Below are 27,843 nucleotides of genomic sequence, written 5' to 3'. Positions count from 1 at the left end.
CAATTTTGTTTTGTTTATGGGGGAATTCTGGGGAGCTTGAAATTTTCTGACCTACTCTGCCATCTTTCCAGAATCCTTATTTCTAAAGACATTTTCAAAAAATATAAAGGAATGTTTGTTTTCTTAGCACTTAACACTAAGGAATACTCTCCTATTTGCTTCTCAAAAGTCTTAAATATAATTAGAACTCCATAGCAAGACAATTTTAGTTGTTAGCAATGATACATTTGAAGTAGATTTTCCCCCCATGAGTATGTGTTTTGGACAAGTGAGAAAGAAATTTTTTGGTGACTAGATTGAGGAATGACTTTTTAAATAATTTCATACACATTTAAAAATAATTTTATTGCTTCTAAAGCTGTCTCAAATAGAGCATCCAAGTAGACTACTACAACCAAAACACTTCATTCAGAGAACTTTGAGGTCTAGTCATATTATATTTACCTGAATATCAGAACCTCTTGGAATTGCAATTAGCCAAAGGTATATTAATATTAATAGCTATGCAATGAGGGAGTGGATTGGGAATGAGAAGTAGTTTGATGGTGATGTTTTTATATTATTGTTTTAACAGGAAAAGAGGTTGGACCTTTAATTTTATGGAATAAGTTCTCCAGGATGAGTAAATTCCTTTTATCAGTATAGATGAGTCTTGTATATGCAATTTGTGATCTTAAAGACCACAAAGAGCCTATAGAGAACTGAGAAGTTACACTCGTGATATGTCAAAGATGGATTTGTATATATCTTCTTGGATCTGAGATCAGTTCTCTCTCCATTATGCCATACTACCTGTTAAGGGTGTTGACATTTGCTAATATTAGAAGATTATTACCAGATAATTTTCTCTACCTTTGTTTCAAGAAAGAAACTAATTATAAGAAAAAATGGGAACTTTAGAAAATGTGCCATGTTTGTGAACTATTTCATTTGAAATCAGTGAATAAACACTGGTTTAAGTATCTATTATGTATCAGACCCTGTCAGGTATGGAGGAGACAAGTATTTTGAAATAGTTTCTGCCCCCATGGAACTTACATTTTATCAGGACTTATGATCATATGTATAGATTCATACAGATAAAAGTTAATTATGCATAAAAGAAGGTGATGACAACTAGGAACATCAGATAAGTTCTACTATAGAAAGAGAGCATTTGAGTATTCTTTATTTTTTGAAGTTTCTTTTTACTTTTAAAATATTATTTAACATCAATTTTTTTTTTTTTTACTTTTTGAGTGCCAAATTTTCTTCCCCTCTTTCATTCTCTTCTACTTACTGAGAAGGCAAGCAAAATGATACCATTTGTACATGAGAAATTATGCAAAATGTATTTTTGTATTATGTAATGGGCTGAGGTTTGAGTTGATGCACTGAGGTCCCAAGTACGTGAGGCTAAATAGTAATTGGGCTATACTCTATTAAAATACATGATTGGATAAAGAATGGTCCCTGCCCACTCTCCATGCAAGTCCTGATGTGTTGTATAGGAAATGACGATTTTGGTGGGTGGAGGCAGAGAGAGGGACAGGAAGAGAAGCTGGGAGAGATTGGGCCTGGGTTTGAGACTCCGAGCTGCTGGTTGTGTGGCTGCTGGTCGAGCTAGCTTCTTGACTCAGCTGCACACATTGCTATCGCCAATTCTTTTACACCTCCGATCCTTCTTCACTGAGAATAAAGACTGACGATTTTCCCCTAACCTGAATTCCTGACTCCGACTGATTTTAAAATACGCTATCTTCACAGTATTACTCATATTACATACAAATATTTTCATCATAAATCCTTTGGAATTGTTTTGGATCATTGTATTGATCAGTGTAGCAAGTCTTTCAGAATTTATTATAGCATTGCCATTACTACCGCAATGATCTGCTAATTCTTCTCATTTCACTTTTCATCAGTTCATGAAGTTTTTTGGAATTTTTTTTTTCTAAAATCACCCCCTCATTATTTGCTAAAACACAATCATATACCACAAAAATAAATTAAATATAGGAAGATAGGTTGAGATCAGGTTATGAAAGATTTTATTGAAAGTTTCATATTGAAATGTTTTATTATTCCTTTATGAAGAAAAGAGATTTGGTGATCATTTCATTCAACATTTTTTTTTTAACAGATCTGAGAATTGAGGCATAAAGAGTTTAAGGAAGAAGAAGAAGGGAAAAATAAAGAGCCCAAGAAGTTAAAGGAGGGGAAAGGGAACCATTTGCTTGGGATTATCATCAGATTTTATTAAATCACATTAGTTCTTTATGAAAATTCCCAAAATTTCATGAGAAAATGTTTTATTTAACAAGAGTCATAATGGAAGTAACTCCAACGGTTTATGATTAATCTTTATCAACTATTGCCTATGCCTCTTTGACTCTATTGCTTATAATTTTTTTTTTCTGTTAATTTGTGTGTATGACATAAATAGATTGGTTCAATTTGATAACTTTATGAGTCAGGCTTTTTTCATTAATGCCTCCTTTAAAAATTTGTTAAGAAATTGTCTTCTATGTATTTACAGTTGGCGTTACTAAAATTTAGTTTTAAATTGTTAGTCACATGATTATTCACTTTTGAGCCAGAAATCCTTGTATCCTTTTAACAGAGATATGACGCAGGGTGGCTTAGCTTAATTCAAGATCCATAGGAGCAATAGGTATGGCAGACTCTTAGCATTAAAGATCAAGAGATGGGAAAGATCTCAGCAGTACTCAGTACTCCAACATTCCTATTTTTCAGATGAGGAAACTGAGACCCAGGAAAGAAGCTGCTTGCCAAAATTTATATGAGTAATCAGCATCAGTATCAGCTATATTACTTTATTGATATCTGCTCTCTAATTTGCATGTTCTAATTTACATATATTTTCTCTGTGTTAGCATGCAAGATCCTTGAGGGCAAAGATTTTTTTTCCTTCATATCCTCATACTTGGCTAAATACCTGTTTGATTGATACTAGTAGTCTCTGTCACCTTGAGTCATTACTTTTCCCAACTTAAGCTTCAATGTCGTCCTCTTTAAAAGGAGACCATCCACACAGCCTCTACACCCCCTTTCAACTTTAACAAGTCTACCAAGATTCTGTAACGTTGTGACTGTTTTTTAGTGGCCTGATGTGATCTCAGTTTAATGAGGAAATATTATGACAATACTTGCACATCCCTACCTCACAATGATGTTGTGAAGTTTGATAAGATTATATGTCAGCTAAATAGTGTTTGAAAGAAACAATACAAACTGAAGAATAGAAGGTAGAGATTTGCTACATGTTCATACCAGTTAAGCAACCAAACAGCATTTATTAAATACCTACCATGCAATAGACACTGGGAGTACCAAGACAAAAATTAAAACTTACTATCTTTAAGGAACTTGTATTCCACAAAAGGATATTATATCTTTATATAAAGGTACAAAGTTTTGAACCTCTTGGTGTTAATGTGTTGAAATTCTATTTTCATCCTTACTAATCTCATTTGAGTTTTGGATTAGGCTATTAGGTGTAATTAAAATAAATGATTGATTTTTGTTAATCATTTTTTATTTCTTGGTGAGGGGAGAAAAAGTAGTATTTTTAAATGTCAACAGAGCACTTTTTTTTTTTACTGTAAATATCATATATAACAAAAACTTTCATTTGATTTCTGACGATGACATTTTTCATGCTCATAATTACATTTCTCTTATTTGACAAGTCTCTTCAGAATCTTTATGCTTTTTAAGGGAATACCTGCTTAGAGATACTTAAGCAAGAATAGTGAAATGATTCACATTAATCAGTTGTGACTGATTTAAATGAAGCCTAATTGCCTACATTGCTGGAGCTTATTTGTCTAACAAATCTAAATGAAAGCAATCGTGAAAATCCCCTCATGCAATGTTTTACACCTTGTAGGCCAGCCTGCTCTAATTGGTCATTTTGGATTCTCTATATCCAGTCTACAATATTGTCTTCTCTTGGCCTTTTAATGTTTAGAGGGAAAATAAATGAGAGCAAACTCCTTGGCAAGTAGTTTTATCACCATGATTTCTCCAAAATATGCAGCACAAAATGACTTGTTAAATAAAATCCACTGGGAACTCTGTTCTTTTTGTCACTTTTCTACTAGAGTGCACCCTGCACTCTGACAGAAAATTGCCCATTAATCCCCAAGGATGACCCATTTTCCAATGCAGTCACTCAACTGCACTATTGCTGTAAAAATAAATAAATAAATGAAATAAACACCCTGGGTGCCATTAATTGCTTGCTGTGTTTTTTATTAGACAATATCCTCTCCCAAGGGGACAAAGACTCCTGCTGATTGTTCACTTCCAATCTGTTTGTTTGCTTTTTTCTGACCAATGAATTACCAACCCACAGAACTAAGGTACTGAGGTTGAAGCAGTGGGGAATGGAATGGTCAAGACCTATGGACTTATTTGTTAGCCATGAACATTGGATTGATGATATGTCTGATACTGTTGAGTGAAGATCAAAGGCAGTTTTCAGGAAAGGAGAGTAGAGTTTCCCCATGAAGAAAGCTCTCTGGATGTTTTAGCTGTTAAGAACCTGTTTTAGATAAGTGAATTGATAATGGTTGGTTGATGAATTGCTGTCCTTTATTCTTGAGGAGGACCAAAATTATATCATTTTATTAGAATTGAGTTACAGTGTGTCTGACTGAGGCTGATAAGACCAATATCTGTCATAGGTTGAGCATAAGTAGTCCACATAGAAATTTGGGATGTCTTCTCTAACTTTGCACATTTCATTTTTTTTTTTTTTTGAATTCTTTATTTTTGAGCTATTGAGCATTTTCAATTATGTTTTGCTCATAGAGCACAGGAACTTCTTTGATAAGGGCATACCATGCTGGGAAGTCCTGTGCCAGTGTCTCTCAAAGTTCTTAAGAGAGACCTTGAGATTATCCTGATAATGCTTTTGCTGACCACCTGGTGAACGCTTGCTCTGTGAGCTCTCTATAAAACAATGTTTGACAAGTATACATGTGGCATTTGAACAATGTGGCCAACCCAATGGAATTGCACTCTTTGTAATGGAGCTTAAACACTTGGCAATTAAATTTAAGAAAGGACCTCAGTGTCTGGTATCTTATCCTGCCAGGTGATTTTCAGAATCTTCCTAAGACAATTCAAATGGAAGTGATTCCAGTTTCCTGCCAAAGCACTGGTAAACTGTCCAAATTTTCTGCATTGATAATTAGCCTATCACATACATTGCCAGAGATAGCTCAGTATTTGAGAGCTTCTGAAGGGAAAGTATAGGAAAAGTATAGGAGAGAAGACTGAGTACAAACCGAAGGTCTACAGAGCTTTTGTCCTGACCTCACGGTTGTATACCTGTGAAACCTGGACATTTCAACAATACTATGCCAGGAAACCAGATTGCTTCCATTTGGATTGAGGTCCTTTCTTAAATTAAACCATTAAACAGTCAAATTCTACTGCAGAGAATTGAGGAGAAAACATGGAATGGGATTAATGAATTAGCATAGGGTAGTGGAAATTGATTTGGAATTAGGAAACATGGGTTGAATTGAGACTTTTACTACTTATTGTTTATATGATCTTGTTCAGGTCCTTTTCTACCACTTTAGGCCTTTACAAAATGGGTTTTTATCTATCTATCTATCTATTTATCTATCTATATCTATCTTTCTTATCTAAATATCTATCCATATCATCTAGCTATGATTTATCTATTTGGCTAGCTCATATATCGATTTATCATCTATATATCTATCTATATACTTATCTGTCTGTTAAATGATTTTGAAGGTCTCTCTTTTTTTTTTTTAGCAAATTAAAAAGTAATTAAGAATGGAAATTATTTGGTATAATGAAATTTTAAAAATTGATAGAATGATATATTAATAGCCAATGAAGGTCCCTGAAATTTTAAAAGTGGACTGTGATACAATAAGAAATTTCTGAGTTCAGTGTAGGCAGTTGAGCTAGATAAGGTGACACAAGATAGTCCCTGGCTGATGGTATATTTAGGCAGTGTAGAATGAAATCACAGGATACTTTAGTTTTCTATTATGCTATTGGAAATGGAGGGAGGGAACATAGTAATGTGATTTGATTCATAGTAGATTCAAATTTATGAAGTTAACAAACCAATTTTATTCTCATTGCTGAATTAAAGTGACTAGACAGTTAACCTTGTTGTTAGGAAGATTTAGATTCATAGCTGACACAAACTAGCTTTGTAACCCTAGGCAAGTCACTTGATTTCTCAATGCGTTAGAGTAGGGTCAATACACTATCCATAAAGTTCCCCTTGGATTGTAAACTGACTTAGTTTTAAAATGTAATATCTTTATTTTATTATATTTTTATTTGTTTTGTTAAATATTTTTATATTTTATTTTGATTTGGTTTGGACACATGGGACTCACATAGATTTGTCACCTCTGCCTTCAATAGCTCCCTAAGAATATAAATTGCAAAATAATTACTGATCTGCATTTGTAGAAGGAGCTCCCTAAACCAGTAAATTTCAAGTTTGGACAAAAGTGAACAAAAAGTCATGAGCAGTCTCTCCTCTGTATTTATTTGCCATTTTGCAGCAAATCCCATTCTAAATGAGGTATTCTTACCAGTTTCTATCCTAGTAAAGGAAAAGAGAATCCATAGACAAAACTTATATTTTCAAATGAGTAGTATTGAAAGATATTGGAGCCCTACACATCAATGATGCTGCAAGTATTGTACTGTCTGTATCTTGAGGTGGGTCTCAATAGGTGATTAGTAACTTTCTATGGTGTTAGGGTTGTGGGGTGTATATATGTGTGTGTGCCTGTGTGTGTGGGTGTATGTGTGTACAGCAACAAAAGAAGAGTCCTAACTTTTTTTTTTTATATTGGAAAGATCACTTTCTTATTATAAAGATCACTTAACAAGCTTATTCTTACTAAGTTCCAGGAAATATAAATACAGGTGGAAAACCTCATTGATTCTTGACCTTAAGGAGCTTATGTTCTAAGGAAGGAAGACAATACATAAAAGGGAAGTTGACGAAATAGAGGAAGATGGGAGATAAGGAAATACTGGAGAGGTAATGGTAGATGGTTTGGATCCTTCCAAAACATAAAGGTTCTGGATCTTAAGAAATCAATGAAAAAGGAGTTTGCAAATATTGAACCAGTGAATCATTTGGGATATGGGGGATAATTTCCGAGAGCAATAATTGGTAAGAAATCAATCAATCAAGTAATAAACATTTATTAAGTTTCTACTTTTCGTCAGGCACTATTTGAAGGGAAGCAAAGTATTATCCATTGTTTTTTCTCTTAGATCCGTCTCTGCTTTGAGATTTTGAACACTGCAATTGGTAGAGAGAGTTATGCGGGGGTAAAGAAAAGAGAAGTAGAGAACCAAGGTTGACTTTTCAGACTTATTGAACCTGTTTCATGGAGCTAGGAGTCTGTTATCATGACCATATGAAACATGGGGCTATATTCTTTATACAACTGGGCTTATAAGGTACCTGATGGAAAAATAGAGGAAGGCAGGCAACAGGCTTTTATTAAGCCTACTATGTGCTAGATCTGTATGAAATGCTTTATAAATATTTCATTCCCTTCTTCTCCCTCTCCCCCTCCACCCCAGTAAAACAATTTTGGGAAATAAGTGCTATTTTATTCTTATTTTACAGTTAAGAAAGCTGATGCAAACAATGGTTAAAGTGACTTAATCAAAGTTACATAAGAATCTCATAAAATCTCTCATAAGAATCTAAAGTGAATTTGGACTCAGGTCTTACTGACTCTAGGTCTATCATTCTATCTTTTGGACCACCTAACTGCCTCAAGAGCAAAGAAGGAAATAAGAAAGCTATCATTAAATTTGTTCATGGCCCAAATTTCTGGTAACTCAGTCCATCTGAGTCAGACTTTAGATTTTAAAACACACTTAGCTGCAATAAATAGACTAATTTAATGTTCATTGAAGCCTGTTTAGTTCTTATTTTGTGATATCTTTTATTTATGAGATAAATAGCAAATGAATTACCAAATACTACGGCATAAAGTGTGTTTTTGGCTTTCTTTGAGCATCATGAGACCCTTCATCCTGTAATGTTTTCCTAAGTCATCACCTTCTCTGACTCCCTTATTGATCTTGACTCTGGAGTCAGTCCATTCAAACTTACACTGTCTTCCACTATTGAATCCCCTGTCTTCTTATTCAGTTGCTGCTTTTACATTTCCAAAGTTCATTTCTAGATCTACTCCCACTATTGACCCCCTCTGCTACTCCTCATTTTCTGAAGAACACTACTGGAAAAAATCACACAACCATTATGACTAGGTCTATCACAAATTGATTTTTATTTAATCTCAACTGAGCCCTCACTCTAGCAAGTCAATCCTTTAATACTCCTCCCTTGTGGATTTTCTATTGCACTCCCTACAGCAGTTGTTCCAAACCATCTATTCTCTCATCAAGCTTCCCAAACCATCCCTCCCTTTATTCTTTTAGCTGAAAACCTCATTTCACATATAGCAGAGAAAATAGAGGCCATTCAGTATGTGCTCCCTCTTCTTTCCTTCTCTAAAGCTCAAAAACTCTTAATGTCATTTTCTATTTTATCACCCTTTAGTCAAGAAATGTCTCTTCTGTTTGCTACAGCTAATCCCTCTACCTATACTCTTGAAACCTATCACTTGTCTTTTCAGGCAGATTAACTCTCACTGCCTTTTCCTCTAATCTTTAGTTTCTTCTTATGCTGGCCATTCTCTGCAGTTCTTCATGATCCTCATTTAACTAATAACCCATTAATCTATCACCATATATCTGTCTTCTTTTTTCACAATCAAACTTTTAGAAACAGCTGTTGATACTCATTCCCCTCCTTTTACTCATTTCTCAACCCTTTGTAATCTGGCTTCCAATTATATCACTTAACAAAAGCTTTACTTTCCAAAGTTACAAATGATCTTTTGATTGATAAATTCAGTGGCCTTTTACTCCATCTGCAATCTTCTGATCTCTCTGCATTTGAATCTGGTGATCACTGTTTCTGCCTAAATACTTTTTCTTCTCTAGGTTTATATGACACTGCTTTTACTCTTGATTCTCTTCCTATCAATTTCCTTTTAGATTATTTTTCTATCATCATTCATGAAGTTGGTCCTGACTATGAGTGTACCACAGGGCCCTGTCTTCAATCCTATTCTTTCTTCCGAGGTGTTTCCCACCTCCTAAATTTGCTATTATAACTGAGGTCCTCTGATTCTAAGCCTTACAGGCTAAAAATCTTCATGTCATTCTCGATTCCTCACCATTTCTCACCTTCCTGTTGTGAAGTTCTGTTGATTTTATTTTTGCATCATCTTTTAATAATTTCCCTTTTTCTCACTGGACACTGTTACCACACCAGTGTAATGTTCTGGTTGGTTTTTTGGAGATCTCTGGACCAGCCTTCATTTCAGCAGAGTAATCACCATGAGAATAGCCAGAGATAAAGTCCAAAACTCTTTATTGTCTCCTTTATAGTCTTGTCTCCTTGCCTGGGGCCCGAGCCAACTTTCTGGAAGTCCTCTGGAATGGGTCTTGGTTTCTGTGGGGAAAGCAGGAGGATCACTACAACGATCTCTGTCTTGAAATCTGTCTCAGTCTGAGAGCTTGTGCTCCAGCCTCCAGTCCTCTGCCTGCTGATTCCCAGTTTTTTAAGTTTTAATTAACATCTTATTTTTTATAGGAAACCTGTTTCAATCCTTCTTAATTCTAGTGCTTTCTCTTTATTATATCCTATTTTTCTATATATAGTCTATGTATTTATTTGCATGCTGTCTCTTTTGTTAGATTGTGACTTCCTTGAGGGCAGTGATTGTCCTTTGCCTTCTTTTGTTTTTCTATTACTTAGCACAATGTCTGGCACATAGTAGGATGTTAATGAATAGTTTTTGATTAATGCTCTTTTTTACAAACTGGCTTCTTCCATTTCCCTGCATTTAGTTGTTATTCTCCAAAATCTAAAGCTTCTTAAGGATCTAGAAGTCCCTTCCTATTTTCTCTACTCAGCTTGCATCCTGAATAGCCAAGTGCTTTTTAAACATCCTATTCCTCTTCTGGACTTCCCTGTTTCTGTTGAAGGCATCACATCTTTCTAGTTATTTGAATTCATTACATCAGAGTCACACTCAATTATTCATTTTCTACATATCCAATCAGCTTTCAAGTCTTACAGATTCTTCCTTCACATCTTTACATCTATTTTCTTCTCTTCTTTCACACAACTTGAACCTGCATTGAGGCCCTTATCACTTCTTGCATGGACTCTTATGATAGCCTACAAACTCATCTCCCTGAATCAAATCTCTCCCTACTCCAGTTTATCCACCATACAAATATCAAAGGAAATTCTTTGAAGCACATATCTGACCATTTCACTCAATTGCTCATCAAACTTCAGAATCTATCCATCTCCTCTAGGACCAATTATAAATTTTTTGTTAGGGTTTAAACAACCTTACAAACTTGTTCTACTTTATTTTTCTAGACTTATAATACATGACTCTCCTTCATGTATTCTATATGACCCAGAAAATGGGCTTTCTTTCAGGTTCTAATATATGACATTATATTTTTCATCTTTGAGTTTATGCGTAGGTTTCTTCTACCCTTTCATGTCTGGAACATTGTCATCCCCAACACTTCTGCCTCTTAGAATCCCTGGTTTCCTACAAAGTCTGTCTGTATCCTCTATATTAATATTACAAATAATATTTATAAATATTATGAAGAAATATTTGTATTTAGCAGAGTATATTGTGCATAATAGATACTTAATACATGTTTGTAGATTAATTGGTGTAATTTAGGCTTAATTGAACTGGTTGCAGAAGTCTTCCTCTATTGTAATCTCTCTTTATTAAGAGCCAAGGAGAAAGTGTTTAACATAGTACTTGTAATGTTTAGAAAGGAAAGGACCTTAGCATTCCAGGGTACTTGGGATTTCAAAATTCTTATATTGCTTTTCCCAGAAATGAAGCTGGCATGCAAGATCTACACTGATAAGGACAATGTCTCATTCATCTTTTCATGCACTTAAGGACTTAGCAGAAAGATCAAGCTACCAACAAATACTTGTGAGTATTTCTGATACATGCCAAGCATGATTCTGGACACTGTGAGAGATAAAGGAGGAACCAGGGAGAGTGAGAGAGAACTAGAATGAGAGACAGAAAAAGAATTAGAGGGAGGTAGGGAAGGAGGGAGAGAGAGAGAGAGAGAGACAGAGAGAGAGAGAGACAGAGAGACAGAGAGACAGAGACAACAGAGAGAGAGACACAGAGAGAGACAGACACACACACACACACACACACACAGAGAGAGAGAGAGAGAGAGAGAGAGAGAGAGAGAGAGAGAGAGAAAGAACAAAAAGCTGTTCTAAAGGATCTTATAGCTCAATTGAAGAGATCTACTAACACACACATGTCCTGAATGTAGTATGAAGTGTTGTAACACCAAAATGGAAAGTATGCTATTCTTGTGATAAGGAAAATCTGAATTCAAATAATGCTTCTGACTCTTAATAGCTATGTAATAATGGGTAAAATACAACTCTTTGAGCCTTAGTTTTCTCATCTGAAAATGACAACTGATAAAATATGCCATAAAATGGCAACCTATAATACTTATATCAAGGGATTGTCATGATGGTCAAATGAGTTAAAATATATAAACTGCTTTGACAAATTTGAAGCACTATATGAATATCAGTTATTATTATTAAGTAATTAAATCTTTGTTGAATGCATTAATGAATTTAAAACAATTATACATGTGAATACATGTGAATTCATGTGAATGAGGATACATGAAAAAACGATGAATAAGAATAACTCATTTTTCAAGTAAAGCTTCTATCTCTGAGAACCAGATTAATTTATTTTTATCTAAACTAATTTCTTCCCTTTTTCTTTAATCTCTCCTTTCTTTATTTCCTTTCACTTATCTATGTACCTGCTCAAAGATATTTAATAAGAGCCTTCTAAAAGCAAAACAATGTGCTAGATATTCAAGGACATAAAATATGAATAAGATGCTCCCTTGAATAGCATGGATCTTAAAGTATAGTAGAGTAGCTAAAAGATATACACAAATAAGTATACTACAAAAAATACAAGGTAAAATGTGAAAGTGGAAAATGGGGAGTTGGCTTTTATTTGGGACTTTATGGTTTACAAAAAACTTTGCATGTATTTTTACAATAGTCTTGTAAGATACTAGAAGTATTATTGCATCTACATTACAGATGAAGAAACTAAGGCTGAGAGGGAAAAATGACTCACCCAGCATAATCTAGATCATAAATCCCTGAGGCAGCATTCAAAACCAAATGTTCCTGATTCCAAGTTCAATAATTGCAAAATGCTGCTTCCCAAAAGAAATATTATTTCTTGCCAAGGGGCATATTTAAGACATTTGAACTATGCCTTGGATCACTTTGTTTTCTGCCTCACTCATATACTCATCATGTAAAGTATATGTTACATGTTATATTACCATGTCAAACTGTGGTGTTCATGAGGGTTGGGACTTTTTCTTCTCTAAACTTTATAACTTGTTCAGATCTAAGCACAGTGTCTATACTCAACAGACAGTTAATCATTGGCTTTTGACTTGAATGGAAAGTTATAATGATTAATAAAAACTATTAACACTAACAAAATACTCTAAATTAATAATATAAGTGGTGATTAACAAATATTGAACGAATCTAGTGATATACAAAACAAAGGAGATGGGACAGACATATTAAGGAACAGAAAGTAATCCTCTTCCCAACTATTTCTTGATTATATTACCTGCATTCCTGTCTTCCTTCTTATTCCACTCCCACTGTAATGTGGGCTCTATCTCTTAATTTCTAGGCTGGCATAGATGACTTTTTGATTTATGTTGCCCAGAGTGGGCTTCTATTTAACTTCTAAACATTTCTAAACCTTGCTATTGGATGTATATCATCATTGAATCTCCCTTTCTAATTCTCTTCTATATCCTGGCTACCCCTTTGGGACAGCTAAATGGCACAGTGATACACTGCCAAGCCTTGAATCAGGAAGACTTCTTCCTGAGTTCAAATCTAGCCTCAGATGATTACTATCTATGTAACTTTGGATATGTCACTCAACTTTGTTTACTTCGTACTTATCTGTAAAATGATCTGGAGAAGGAAATGGCAAGCCACTCCAGTATCTTTGCCAAGAAAATCCTAAATGAGTTGATGAAAAGTTGGACAATTGAAACAACTAAAATTGGATTGTAAATTCTTTGAAATTAGGGACTTTCTCGCTTGGTTGTAGTTATGCCCCTAGAATTTAGCATAGTGCCTGACAAATTTGATTAATTAGTGGTTAAATAAGTAATTAAGTAAGTCATTAATAAGTATTCATTCATTTAGTTAGTTTTAGCATTGGGTGCATTAAAGGGAAGACTGAGAGATGAGACTATAAAGTTGGGTTATGGTCCAATTATGGAACTGAATATTAGGGGAAGGATCTTGACTTTATTTGATAATGCAATTGGGAACCACTGAGATTTTAGGAATATTAATGTGACACGAAGTAGCTTAACATAGCATACAATAGTAACATACATAGCATATATCAAAAATCTTTGATTTCCTTGGCATGGAAACTCTATGTCAATGAAGGTCACAAATCATCTATAACTTAGTAGAAACATTTTAGAGAGAATCTGAGTCCCAGAGAGGTTAAATGACCTGCCATGAAAGCTTAGTAACAGCTATTTTAAGTATTAGAGGTAGGATTTGGACCCAAGTTTTTTTGATTTCAAGCCTAATACTCTATCTACTATGCCATGCTGCCTTTTTAAAATGTCATATCGATATTAATATTAGATACATTATTAATATAAAGTTAGGAATTTTAATACAAGATAGCAGAAACTTGCAGGGTCCGCACAACAAAACCAAAATCATTTAGAGTCCTTAAGGAATATCTATTGGGATTCATAATTCAGATTGGGCTAGATCAGTGGTTCTCAATATTTAGTCCAGAGAATCCCACGGGTCTCTACAAATTCAAAATTAGCATTTATTTCTGGTAAATTTCTATAAATATAACTCACATAAATAAAAACTTTTTTGATAGATAATCTCAATAATTTTAATAGTATAAAGACACTGAAAACAAAGTTTGGGAACCACTGGATTAGAAGACTGCAAAGGTCTCTTTCAAATCTCAGACATTATGCTTACATATCTAAGCATTTGAATGAATTTTTGAAAATGGGGACTGCACTTTTTTTCCCTGCCATCATACCTTTTCAGACTGCAGTTTATTGCTGCCATCAGTGAAGATATATATCTTCACTTTAATGTTGGTAAGTGTGGGAAGGGCTGACGAAAATTGTGTGGGTGATTAGAAAAAGATGTATTGAATTTTCAGAGGTGTCAGGTAGGTGCAAATTGCACTGCTAATAGGTACATTTGACGGATGACATTGTTGATGAGATGCTAACACCAAAGGTAGAGACAAAGGCAGTTCAGAAGAGGGGGAAGTGAAGATTACGGGAATTATATTTTTATTGAAGGAATGGGTTAAAGGAAAGGGGGCTGTCCCTTGATTGAACCAAAAAAAAACCTTAATGAAGAGTTGCTATTGCTAGAGCTCCCAAGGGAAGAAATGGGGGAATATAGGAAGGCTAAGTGTGAAAAAGAGAGTTCTAAGCACTTGGTTGTGTTGGTAAGAAGGCTTAATGATATGAACTAATTAAAATAAATTAGTATGGAGGTCCTTTGCCTTTGCAGAAAACTTGAGGAACATATATTTAGAGCAGGAAAGGACTAAAAGGTAAGTTTTTAAATGTAAGCCCACACTTAAACTTAAAACTAAGTCTTAAGAGCTTAAGATACTTGTCATGTCCTTTGATTCCAAATCTAGTGATCCTTTAACACATTTAATAAAGGAGTCCTGGATTATTATCATTAGTACCATTGTAGTTAAAGGGAAGTATAGTAATTTTGGTATAATAGGAAGCATATTCAACATGGGATCAGAAGACATGTACTTGTATGCTAGCTCTAACACTTCCTTATAATTTGGGATAAGATTGGGATAAAACTTTCTCATCTAAAAGGTTGCATTGGTTCATATCTGAGATCTTGGATTAGCTCTAGATTCTATAATCTGAAATTTGTTCTCTAGGAAGTGAGTTGCCAACATTGTGTGATGATCAGTCATGAATGAATTAGCTCTTTTCAGCAGTACAATGGTCCAAGACAATTTTAAAGAACCAATGATGACAAATACTATCCACTTCTGGAAAAAGAACTGATGGAGTCTCAATGCAGATCAAAGCAAACTACTTTCACTTTATTTTCCATCCCTTTTTTCTTTTTGTCTGTTTCTTTTTTCAAAGCATGATTAATATGGAAATATGTTTTACATGTTTGCACATAAGTAGCCTATATAAAATTGCTCACTGCTTTAGAGAGAGGGAAAGAGTAAAGAGGGAGAAAAATTTGGAACCCAAATTAAAAAAAAAGAATGTTAAAAATTGCCTTTACATATAATTAATAATATAAATACTATTAAATTAAAAACCAAAAAAGTGAAATACTCTGGCCAAATATCTTACCACTTGATTTAGTAGTCAGCTATTTTACTGTCCGAGATCTAAGAGTAACTTTAATATCAGAGGAATCACCAAAAATTCAGATTTAATCTAATCTATTTGTCCTCACTTTTTCCTCTACACCCAAAATTTCTCCACTATCATCAATGTAGCATCATTGCTCCAGGCATGAATAAGATAGAGAGATTCCCTATGCTCACATGCTATATGCTTCTATTGACAGCAAAGCTTTGACATGTCCTTTCCCTTGGAGTCATATCTGTTTTGTCTGGTGACATGAATAAATGAACTTCTGGGGGCATTCTCAGAAGGTTAAAGTCAATCTTTACTTTAAAAGTTTGTACAGGAAAATCAAGAAACTAACATATTTTAAAGTACTTCTGTTTTGTTTTAAATATTGTGAGTTAATATAATAAAAAATATAATTAACCTTAAAGATCTCATATTCTAGAGATAGTACTTAATAGTTACATGCCTTAGATGCATGAGTCCTAGATTTGGTGTCAGGAAAGCATGGGTTGAAATTCTCCCTTTGACACTTAATAGCTGAGGAATGATGAAGAAGATCCAATCTCTGAGTCATAGTTTCCTCATCTGAAATTTAGTTAATAAAACTGTAATTTCACCAGTCCTAAAGTCAAGAGGACCTGAGTTCAAATTTGGCCTCAGACACTTAATACTTCCTAGCTGTGTGACTGTGGGCAGGTCAGTTAACCCCAATTGCCTCAGCAAACCCCCCCCCCCAAAAAAAAAAAAAAAAAACTGTAATTTTTTTTTTTTTTTTGCTTTGCAAGTTTATTATTAGTCTGACAATGAAACTGCAATGGGAAAAAGAGAGACTGAAATAACAGAGGGGACCATAGAACAAAGTAACTCATAGTTTCTGAGGGGAATAATGATTGAAGATTTTAAGATCAAAGACCTCCAGAAATGCAGAATTTGAATATGTATAACCAGCAAATCCTAACCCTATGGGATTTGTGGGATCAAATGATGTAATGCTGGTAAACTTTTTTTTTTTTTACAAACACTGAAGCACCGTATAGATGCCAATTATTGTAAGCGATCTCAAATTTTCATTGGATGAACAAATAGAATATAATTGTAAGAAAATGCATAATTGAAGGCTTAATATTGTAGTATAAATTTAGCAAAGCAAAGAGGTTACAAAAGAGTTGATCATGTAGTCAGAGAAAATCTTGAACTTGAGGTAAACCTTGAGGATTAGATAAGTGGAAAGGAAGAAAGAGAACATTTACCACTTTTTAGTCTAGCGGAATGACATAATGAAAACACACAGATAGGAACAACAGTAACATTTCTGGCATTTCAGTTTTAGGTTTTAGTGTTTTCCTCACAAAATTCCTTTGAAATAGGGAGTAAAAGTATTATTAAAATCATTGACAAATGAATTAAAAAAGCTCAGACTCAAAGAGGTGAAGGGGCTTGATTATTATCACAGAACTAGGAAATATTAGAGACAAGATATGTGTCATGTTCATGCTTCAGCCACGATACTTGCCTGACTAGAGCAGAGATTACAAATTAGGGAATAGTGAAAAATAAACTTGCCTACATTGGTTTAGGACAGATTATGAAAAGTGAGCAGAGGCAGAGATGTTAAGCTTGATGTTATTGTAGATTTAAAAGATGTTGATTTTTTTGTTTTTGTTTTTTATATCCTCATCATGGTGTAATGGGTGAAGAACTAGATTTATAGCCTGCGTTCAAGTCCTATCCAGACATATACTGATTGTTTGACCAGGGGCAAGTCATTTAATGTCTCAGTACTTTAGGGAACTCTCTAAGACCAGTTGCAGAGATGTTGACCTACATTGGTAGAAGGACTTTCCTCATGTAGATCTCTATATCAATAAACATCTCTGGTTCAGTCCCTTTCCCCTTCTCAAGACTAATTTACAAATCTCTCATGTCTAACTAATTGTAACATTCTATTTAGCTCCCCAGAGGAAAAAATATTTTATTAAAGCAAACTAATAAATAAATCAAAAATGGCAGACTAAAAATTCTTTTAGATAAGGAATTATCTTTATTTTTATAATTGTTATCTCAGTGCTTGGCACTGAGTTTGGTACATAGTAAAAATTCCTTCATTATGTAATGTTCCATTCTCTTAGTCCTTCCTATCTCTTTGTAAAGGAGGGAAGTACATGTTCTCCTCTTTTCTTTGGGGCCAATCTTAGTCATTATAATTACTGTTATAAATTCTTGTGCAGGAGAGAAACAAAATGAAGGAATTATTTAAAGAAAGTGAATATGACAGTGTATGCGGGATGGATAAAATCAGACAGAAGAGGGGACTTCGTGACAGCTAAACTGGTTGGGAGACTGCTTGGGTCATTCAGCAGTGAAGTGGTAAGGATGTAAACAAGAGTAATTGAATTCAGTCAATAGACATTTATTAAGTGCCTGCTATGTACAAGGCACTGTGTTAGATACTAGGAATACAAATACAAAATAAATGACAGTCTCCAATATCAAAGGGCTAATCTAATGGGGAAGACAAAATACAAAGTAGATGGTGGTAGAAAGTAAGATAATTGGAATTTAGGATGTTGGAGAATTTAAAAGGACAGAAAGGTGAGAAATGAACAGATGACTGGCTTGCATATCCTTACATGGAGATTTTAAGAAGGAGGACTGTGCTCCAATCAAAAAAGCCTCAGGAGTATAACTGAATAAATAAATACCAAGGCTAATGTGATCTTAAAGAATAAGGGGATTCCTGGGAGCATGATACAGAAGTAAAAAATAATACAGTTGGGTAAGAAGTGCGGATATTAGAAATGGAGAAAATATATTGAATTTGAAAGCATTTGTAAGGAAAATATTGAAGGACTTGAATACAAATGGGGGTTAAAGGATAGACAGATTGAGCTAGTCACTAAGATGATGTTGCCATTGAAATATATAGGGAAATTGGAAGGAAGAAACTTTTTTCAGGGAAGATCATGAATTTGGTTTTGACATCATAAGTTTGAGGTACAGCAAGTCATTCAAGCTGATAGTTGAATACTTAGAAATATATAGCTAGACAGAGCTGCAGATATAGATTTGAAAATTAATAGAATAGAGGACAAAGTTGTAGCCACTGGATGGACTCTGTAAGAGAGAATATAGAGATTGAAGAGGAAAGAGCAAATGACTTGAACCTTAATGAATGCCTTTAATTATGAGATAAAAGAAAGAAAAGAAACTAAAGAAAGGAAGCAGAAGGAGCAACTGGGAAAGGTTAGTATCTATGAGATTTTAGTTAAGTGAGAACTTTCCTGGATCTGAGTTTTCTGAAATGTAAAGTATAGTGATGGAATTAGAGAGCCATTAAATTCCCTTTCAGTTCTAAATCTCTGATATTATGAGAAGATAGCATCTGGTAAGGAAATAGAGATTATAGAGCACTTGTCTGAAACATATGGAAGGGAAAGAAACATAGGATTTTAGCTTGAGGATATAGGAAGTTTTTTTTCCTCAAAACTGAGGAGGCCTGTATTTGATGGCAGAAGAGAAGAAACTAATGGGGAGTGAAAAACTGGAGATGGTAGAAAGGGAGTGGATGAGGGGTAATGTCTCTTGGAATGAAGGAAAGGATGGAATCTAGAGGAATAGAGGAAATAGTATATTTGTGTGTGTGGGTATTTCTTCCACTGAAATTAGAAAGGAAAGGAAAGGAAATGGGAGAAGGGAAGTCTGTAATTGAGTATCTTTATCATATACCTTTAATTTTCTCAATGTAGTGGAAGGTAAAGTCATCTCCACACAAGTTTGGGAATGAAATGGGTTCAGCTGCTTAAGAATTAACTACTGTAGAGAGCTCATCTGGGAGTCAAGAAGAGTAGAATTAAATAGTTGAAAAGAGAGAGAGAGAGAGAGAGAGAGAGAGAGAGAGAGAGAGAGAGAGAGAGTGCATGCATTTTCAAAGTTAAAAAGTCACACTTAGCAATTCTTAGCTTTCAGATTAGTACTGCTTTGAAATCCCAACTGTTTATTGGCATGTCCAGGTTAAATGAAGCATTATTCATAAGTACAAACAGGGAAGAAGGAGCCTTTGCTATCTTCCCTTAAGACAAGAGCATTAACAAATAGTTTTCTCCCATACCCAGGGACTGATAGAAGACTTAAAGGTGATGGTGGTACCCTGGAGGGGGCTCCTTTCTTAGTAAGAAATTTGAAAAGGTACATTTTACATAAATGTAAAATGATACTGTTGTTACATAACTACTTAAAATGTTTACAAGCAAACTAAATGGTAGTCTCAATATTCTACTCTTCCTAACCTACCCTCTATACAGTTGCCAAAGTATTTTTCCTACAATGAATGTCTATACCATTTTCCTGAGGTTCCCTGTTATCTCTAGGGGTATAGGATATTCAGAGAACATTAGTACCTTCAGTGTGAGGGATGATGATTCCTTTTCAGGGTTGTCTTTCCATTTGGAATATATATATATATGTATATATATATATATATATATATATATATATATACATATATATATATATTTATAGTGTGTGTGTGTGTGTGTGTGTGTGTGTGTGTGTGTGCGTGTGTTTGTGTGTGTGAATTCAATAAACAAAAAGCTTGGGAGGTTTGTGACTATCACCAATATCAGCAATGATAGTGAAGCAATGGGTCCCATAAGTTTTCTAGCCACTTTGTCAAGTAAGGCTTCCTTTAATTCTCCCAAACTATTGATTTTCATTCATTCATCTATAAATATGTATCTATTTGTTTTGTTTTTACATCATATCCATTTCTAGACTCTTGATCTACCACAAGACTTCCCATATAACAAAGGAAAAAAAAAAGAAACTCAATAACATTTAAGTAAAACAAATCAACACATTGATCATTTTGTATGCCCAACTCCCATTTCTCTATTAAAAGAGAGAAGTTCATTTCTGTTTATCTTATCTAGCACCAAGATTCATCTGTATGATCATTAGCATCACCAAACTAGCTGTTTAAGAGCTAATAGGTGCTCCTTAGTCTTAATGTTCTGGAATTTGGTGAACAAATCCATATGAATTGAGTGGGTTTCCAGTTTTTCTGGATTCCTAAAACATTAAGAAGCATTTATTTCTTTTATCATTTGGGTCTCATTTATTAGGAATGCTTTCTTTTCATTTGATTGTTTGGGGGAGCTTGGCAACTGGAAGGAGGCACTGCTCACTTGTAGTCTAGAGTTGGGTTCTGATTGCTTTCCTGAAACATTGGTTGCAGCGCTAAACCTTTTGGGCTTATGTTCGTCAGTTAATAATGAAGCTTCTATTTGTTTGTCTCCTTACAATATCTGATTGGAGATGAGGAAAGCATTTTGATGTCCTTTCATATATAGATTTCACCAGGCACATCATTACTAAACTGTATGGTTTCATTGAAATTATAATAAAAAATTTTCCCTTAGATTGCAAAAAAAAAAAAGGACTGGTCAAAGATTTCCTTTAATATGCCATAGATGAATCCACTAATTGAACACATTTCAAACTCCTTATTTGCTTAGCTATTCAAAGGACTCATCGTACCGTATGTGTGTGCCTGTCCGCGGGACACACATCAGGCGTTGGCAGTGTATGGTGACAGAGTTAGAAAGAATTGGGGTGTATTCTGTGGAGGAGTTCATGACAGCCCATATTTACCCATTGGACATATATGCACATCCTCTTAAGCATTCATTTAGCTGACAGTCTTGAAATGTCAATGTTCTAATTAACTCTGAGAGAAGGTTGTGCTGCATTCTGAAATCCCTCTGATGGATATGGTTACAATTAGAATACCACACTAAGATACCTTTAAAAGGGACTGACATGGAGAGAGCAATCTGAAGATCAAGGGCTACTAATCAAGCTCTCTGTGAGAGAGATTTTGTGTGTGTGTGTGTGTGTGTGTGTGTGTGTGTGTGTGTAAACATATGACTCAAAAATCTCAAAAACTTTGATCGCCTTTGTCTTGTGTAGTAAGGAACTCCCTGTCACTTCAGGTGTTCAATCAAAGAATTGACAGATTGGAAGAGTCTAGAAAGGTCCAGAGGAGTTGTAGAGAGAATTCCTACAGATGGTTGTATTTGATAATCTACAAAGTCCTCCCCAAATCTAAGTTTACATAATTTTATGACTGGTTCTGGATTTCAAATGAAAAGAAAAAAAAACATACAATATATTAATAGGCTAGCTAGCTACCTCAAATAAGGCAAAACTGCATCCTGAAAAACAGGTTCTTTATAACCCCAACTGCTTTTTGTAATCATGCCTTTTTCAAGGAGTATGGCGAGTTTTCAAGACTATTTATATTAAATCCAATTGATCTTCCTCATGCATCTGTAGCTTGTCTGAAGTTGCATATTGAGAGACTGGCAAGGCCGCTAAAAAACTCCAAATTTTCAGACTCCTTATAGGATTTAGACTGAAAGGGAAGCTAAATATAGTCTCATTCAAGACCCTCTTTTTAAAATGGAGAAAGTGCCAGCAGTACTGCTACTAGGTCCATACCCCAAAGAGATCAAAGAAAAAGGGAAAGGATCCATATGTACAAAAATATTTATAGCAGCTCTTTTTGTGGTGTTAAAAAGCTGAAAATTGAGATGCCCATCAATTGGGGAATGGCTGAATATTTTGTAGCATGTTATTTTGATATTTTGTGCTGTAAGAAATAACAAAGGGGATGGTTTCAGAAAAACCTGGACAGAATTATATGAACTGATAAAAAGTGAAGTGAACAGAATAGGAGAACATTTTGTACAATATTTGTAATGATCATTAACAGTGAATGCTCTCTGATCAAAACAATGATACATGAAAATTCCAAATGACTTTTAATGAAAAAGGCTATTCACCTCCAGAGAAAGGACTGATGCAAGTTAAGGCATCACACTCTATTTTTCTTGCTTTATTCCATAACATGTCTAATATGGAAATATGTTTCATGTGATTTTATATGTATAATGAATATTGTATTTCTTGGCTTTTCAGTGTTGGGAGGGATAGAGGAAGAGAAAGTATCTGAAACTCAAAATAAAAAAAAATTGAAGAAAAGGACAAGTGACACAAACAAATAAAATGGAGTTGGAAATTAAAAGAAATTAGGTGATTTATCTCAGATTGTACAAATGGTTTACTTCATGAACTTTGTGTCTTTCCACATTCTGTGTTCTTATCAGTAACCTACTGTTGGTAACCTGCTGGAACAAATGTTTTTTCTTTGAGAGGAATATTGAATAAAATATGTTTTTTATGGAAGAATTATGGTTTCTTAGCATGACCCAGATGTGAACAGAGTCTCTCCAAAATTACTCTAGAAGTGCAGTGCTTTAGAAGATTCTATACAAGCTGAAAAAAAAAATGAATTTAGTCTGAGTCTTGATAGACTGTATCTCTGTTGTTCAAGAACTAGTCTAATTTCATCATCACCTTGGCTTCAGGTAATGCATTTTTTGGCCACAGAGACTTTTAAAGATCATTTAGAAAGTCAGTGGAAGGTTTGTGACATCTATCAGTGTAGAATATGCTCACATCAATAAAATTACAAATGCCCAAAGATTGAAAGATATCCATGGTTATAGTGTTAAGGTGACCTTGTTCCTCTTTTTAAGGGAGTGTAAAGTATGGCAGTTTCTTTAAAACTGAAAAGCCTTAAAATCTAAGCCCAAGAATAGACTATTTGTTATTTTATCTAAAGACGTGCCAAATCAAGTCACCAGAAAGCTGACTATTCTGTGCTATTTTTTGTTGTTTTTGTTGCTACAACACTATTAAACTATATCTAGTTTGGCTTTGGTAGATGGAATCCCCATATTTCTAAAATTATAGATCTTTTGGAGTCATTATGGCACATTTATACTTACTGAAGCCTTGGCATCAGGAAGACTGGTGTTTTAATTCCTGATTGTGATATGTGACTGCACAAAATATTTTATTTCTGGGGAAGGTCTTTATGACCAAAGCAGAACTAGAGATCATTACTGATCACAAAATAGAAAATTTCGATTATACCAAACTGAAAAGTTTTTGTACAAACAAAACTAATGCAGACAAGATTAGAAGGGAAGCAATAAACTGGGAAAATATTTTTACAGTCAAAGGTTCTGATAAAGGCCTCATTTCCAAAATATATAGAGAATTAACTCTAATTTATAAAAAATCAAGCCATTCTCCAATTGAAAAGTGGTCAAAGGATATGAACAGACAATTCTCAGATGAAGAAATTGAAACTATTTCTAGTTATATGAAAAGATGCTCCAAGTCATTATTAATCAGAGAAATGCAAATTAAGACAACTAAGATACCACTACACACCTGTCAGATTGGCTAAGATGACAGGAAAAAATAATGATGATTGTTGGAGGGGATGCGGGAAAACTGGGACATTGATGCATTGTTGGTGGAGTTGTGAACGAATCCAACCATTTTGGAGAGTAGTTTGGAACTATGCTCAAAAAGTTATCAAACTGTGCATACCCTTTGATCCAGCAGTGTTACTACTGGGATTATATCCCAAAGAGATTATAAAGAAGGGAAAGGGACCTGTATGTGCACGAATGTTTGTGGCAGCCCTTTTTGTAGTGGCTAAAAACTGGAAACTGAATGGATGTCCATCAGTTGGAGAATGGCTGAATAAATTGTGGTATATGAAAATTATGGAATATTACTGTTCTGTAAGAAATGACCAACAGGATGATTTCAGAAAGGCCTGGAGAGACTTACACGAACTGATGCTGAGTGAAATGAGCAGGACCAGGAGATCATTATATACTTCAACAACAATACTAGATGATGACCAGTTCTGATGGATCAGGCCATCCTCAGCAACGAGATCAACCAAATCATTTCTAATGGAGCAGTAATGAACTGAACTAGCTATGCCCAGAAAAAGAACTCTGGGAGATGACTAAAAACCATTACATTGAATTCCCAATCCCTATATTTATGCACACCTGCATTTTTGATTTCCTTCACAAGCTAATTGTACAATATTTCAGAGTCTGATTCTTTTTGTACAGCAAAATAACGTTTTGGTCAGGTATACTTATTGTGTATCTAATTTATATTTTAATATATTTAACATCTAATGGTCATCCTGCCATCTAGGGGAGGGGGTGGGTGGGGGGGGTAAGAGGTGAAAAATTGGAACAAGAGGTTTGGCAATTGTTAATGCTGTAAAGTTACCCATGTATATATCCTGTAAATAAAAGGCTATTAAATAAAAAATTAAAAAAATATATTTTATTTCTAATTGCCTCTTGGTAACTCTGTAAGGCTATAAGTTTCAGAGCAAGTGACAATCTGCATTCGTGAAGGCCATTTTCTCATCAGAGATTTTCCTATATAGTTCAAATTACAAATGCAGCAGAAAAAAGTTATTGAGATTGTCTTCTGACAAATACAATCAGGAAAAAATGTTTCAGAAAGTCTAGAATGAGGTATCAGGAAATTTCTGAAAATCAAGGAAGCTTTAGTCTCCTCTAATTACTCTTTGTAAAAAAAAAGTTTACATCAAGGATACCAGAGGTGAAGAAGTTAAAGGGCTGAGAGTGTTGCTAACTCCAATATGAAGTAATTAATTTTCAACTTACTGGTACCCCAAAGCTCCCCTACCATGCATTTTGCAAAGTCCACATGAAAGAATGACATTTATTGGCAAGATAATCTCAGCATCTCAGCTTTAGCCTTTGAGGTATGGAAAGCATCTTGGGAAAAAAATGAAACAGGAGAGTGTGGTGTTTATTTCATAAAATTAAGAGTTATATTCTGATATTTTCCAGTAGTTGGTTATATGGCCTTGAACAATTCACTTTTACATGCTGGATTTTAGATTCATCATCTGTAAAATGGGACTTGGAATAGAACTAGGTAATATTAGACTGTGAACTCCTTGAGTGCGGGGTCCTTCATCCTTCACTTTTCTTTGTATCCTTAGGGCTTAGCACATAGTACTTTTACATAGTAGGTGCTTGTTGATTGATATCTAAAACTTCTTCTAGTTCAAATAATCTGTGAGTACAAAGGATTGTCAGTAATAATTCTCTCTCCACTTTCTCCATTTACTTTTAAAGAATGTTAGCCATCCTTTTGAAATTGTTGCTGTCTTCTGTATTCGAGCTTGGGAGCCAAGAAATAAAGTGTTTGACAGGGACAGTGTGGTGCTGTGAAAAAAGGATTGGATTTGGAATCAGACCATGTGAGTATGCTACTTACAGCTTATGTGGCTTTGAGCAACACTTAACCTCTCTGGTGCCCAGTTTCCACATCTGTAAAATGAGGGAGTTGGACTAAATGACCTCCAATGTCCTTTAGAGCTCCAAATCTACGATCCTATTATCTTGTAAGACTGACCTCCATCTGGTACTTATAGAATGCTCATGGAAAACCATTTTTTACTTTCCAGTCATGTCATGTATGACTTCTTCCACTGAAATATTTTTTGAATGCTCTTGTGATTTCCATCAATAACATGGAAAGCTCACTAACCTTTCTCATCCACCTGGGTCATTCCCTGGCATGCAGACCCCACTCAGATTCTGGCAGTCTTATGATTCAATGGGGAGAAGCCATATAAGGTTAGATTCAATCTGACAAGTGAATGTTAACCTTAACCCTAATAGACAAGTAATGAGACTGGTAATTGTTCTCTAAGTCTTCAAATCTTCCAAAAGGGTATTTAACTGCATGGCACCTGAAGGTGATGATGATTTTAATAAAAAGCTATCCTCCAATTTTTATTGTAATAAAACAATTGTTCTGGTATTTGGAACACTTAAATGAGCTTTTCTATGGGAAAAAAGAGATGAAAGCACTAGCTCTATATGACTTTTAAGTGTAACAATTTAAAGATGTCAGAAACAAGGGTCAGTAAAATAGTTAACAGACTTGAAATATTAAATAGAAAATCTATGACCTCTGCTTGAAGAGTTCCCAGTAGGATCAATGTGTCACTCATATTCAACCTGGGAAAAGAAGCAGGCGTGCTTAATGCCTCCCCTCCCCCGGCATATTCAATGAGTATTCTCCCCTCAAGGTCATGTCTTTATTGTCACTTTTGGGGAAACAAGACTTCTAGAATGCTAAAAGTTGGAAGAAACCTTAGAAATCTCCCTGTCAAAACCTTTCATTTTGCTGAGGAGTTAACTGAGGTTCAGAGAGGGAAAGTGACTTGACCAATGCTACATAGTAAATAAGCCCAGAAAATAAGAATCTCAGTCACCTGATTCAGTCTGGCACCCTTTCCTTCCACTAAATCTCATTGTCTCTGCTTGTACATCCCACTCAAATTCTGACTCATAAATAAAAATGGCTTGCTGAATGAATTTTTTGACAATCTAGAATGCTGGAGCCAAAAATGTTGCCTCAAGGTAATCTAGTGCCAATTTATGGATAAATAAATATTTTCTCTAAAGCATCTCCTAAAATTGGTCATCCATCCTCAAGGGGTCTGTCACAGTTGATTCCATTATTGGGTTGTCCTCCTTGTTAGAACAGTTTTTTGTACATTACGATTAAATCTGCCATCTAGTAACTTCTATTCCTCATTCCTAGTTCTGCACCATGGGACTAACCAGAAGTCTACTTTCTTTCTCCCACATGATAGTTCTTCAAATAATTGATGACTACTGTGTTTCCCAAAGTCATCTTTTTTAGAAGGTAAATGTGCTTAGTTCATGATTTTTCATTTTGCTTCTTTGTGTAGTTTTGTACCTAAGATACTTTTTCCCTTGGAGTTTTTTCCCTTGGAATGGTGGAATTAACAGTCCTTAAAGGTATGGCTGAAAGCAACTCCTGGAATTCTTTCCAATCCTATGGTTCCATATTTCACTACTTAGACTAAGGCATAATAAGAAAGACTTTTGTCTTTCTATGGGAATAGCAGGAGGCAGCTAGTTGTCTCGGTAGTGTGCTTGTCCTGGAGTCAGAAAGTTCAGGTTCAAATCCAGCTTTAGCTGTGTGATCCTGGACAAGTCATTTAACCTCTGTTTTAGTCTGCTAGAGAAGAAAATGACAAGCCATTTCAGTATCTTTGTCAAGAAAACCTCATGGACAATTTTGCCTATGGATTTATGAAGAGTTGTACACAACTGAATAACAACAATAGGAATATATTAAACTGAAAGACTTGAAACCTATTTTCTGGATGGAGATTCTAGATGTATAGGATTTAAAATAAAGATCTTAAAGATCATAAAGCAGGAGTACTTAACCTGGGGTTTGTGAACTTATTCTTGA

At 34.7% G+C, this 27,843-nt stretch overlaps 1 long non-coding RNA gene across 1 annotated transcript; it reads left to right on the top strand.

The window, feature by feature from the left end:
* The first annotated feature begins 10,995 nt into the window (after nt 1-10,995).
* Nucleotides 10,996-27,271, top strand: LOC116421108. The gene is made up of 3 exons (XR_004231425.1): nt 10,996-11,096; nt 25,680-25,804; nt 27,212-27,271. It is a non-coding gene; the product is annotated as an uncharacterized LOC116421108 (long non-coding RNA).
* The last annotated feature ends 572 nt before the right edge of the window (nt 27,272-27,843 follow it).

This window comes from Sarcophilus harrisii, chromosome 2 (genome assembly GCF_902635505.1).
Source record: "Sarcophilus harrisii chromosome 2, mSarHar1.11, whole genome shotgun sequence".
NCBI classification, from domain to species: domain Eukaryota; kingdom Metazoa; phylum Chordata; class Mammalia; order Dasyuromorphia; family Dasyuridae; genus Sarcophilus; species Sarcophilus harrisii.
This window is presented reverse-complemented; position numbering and strand designations above follow the sequence as displayed.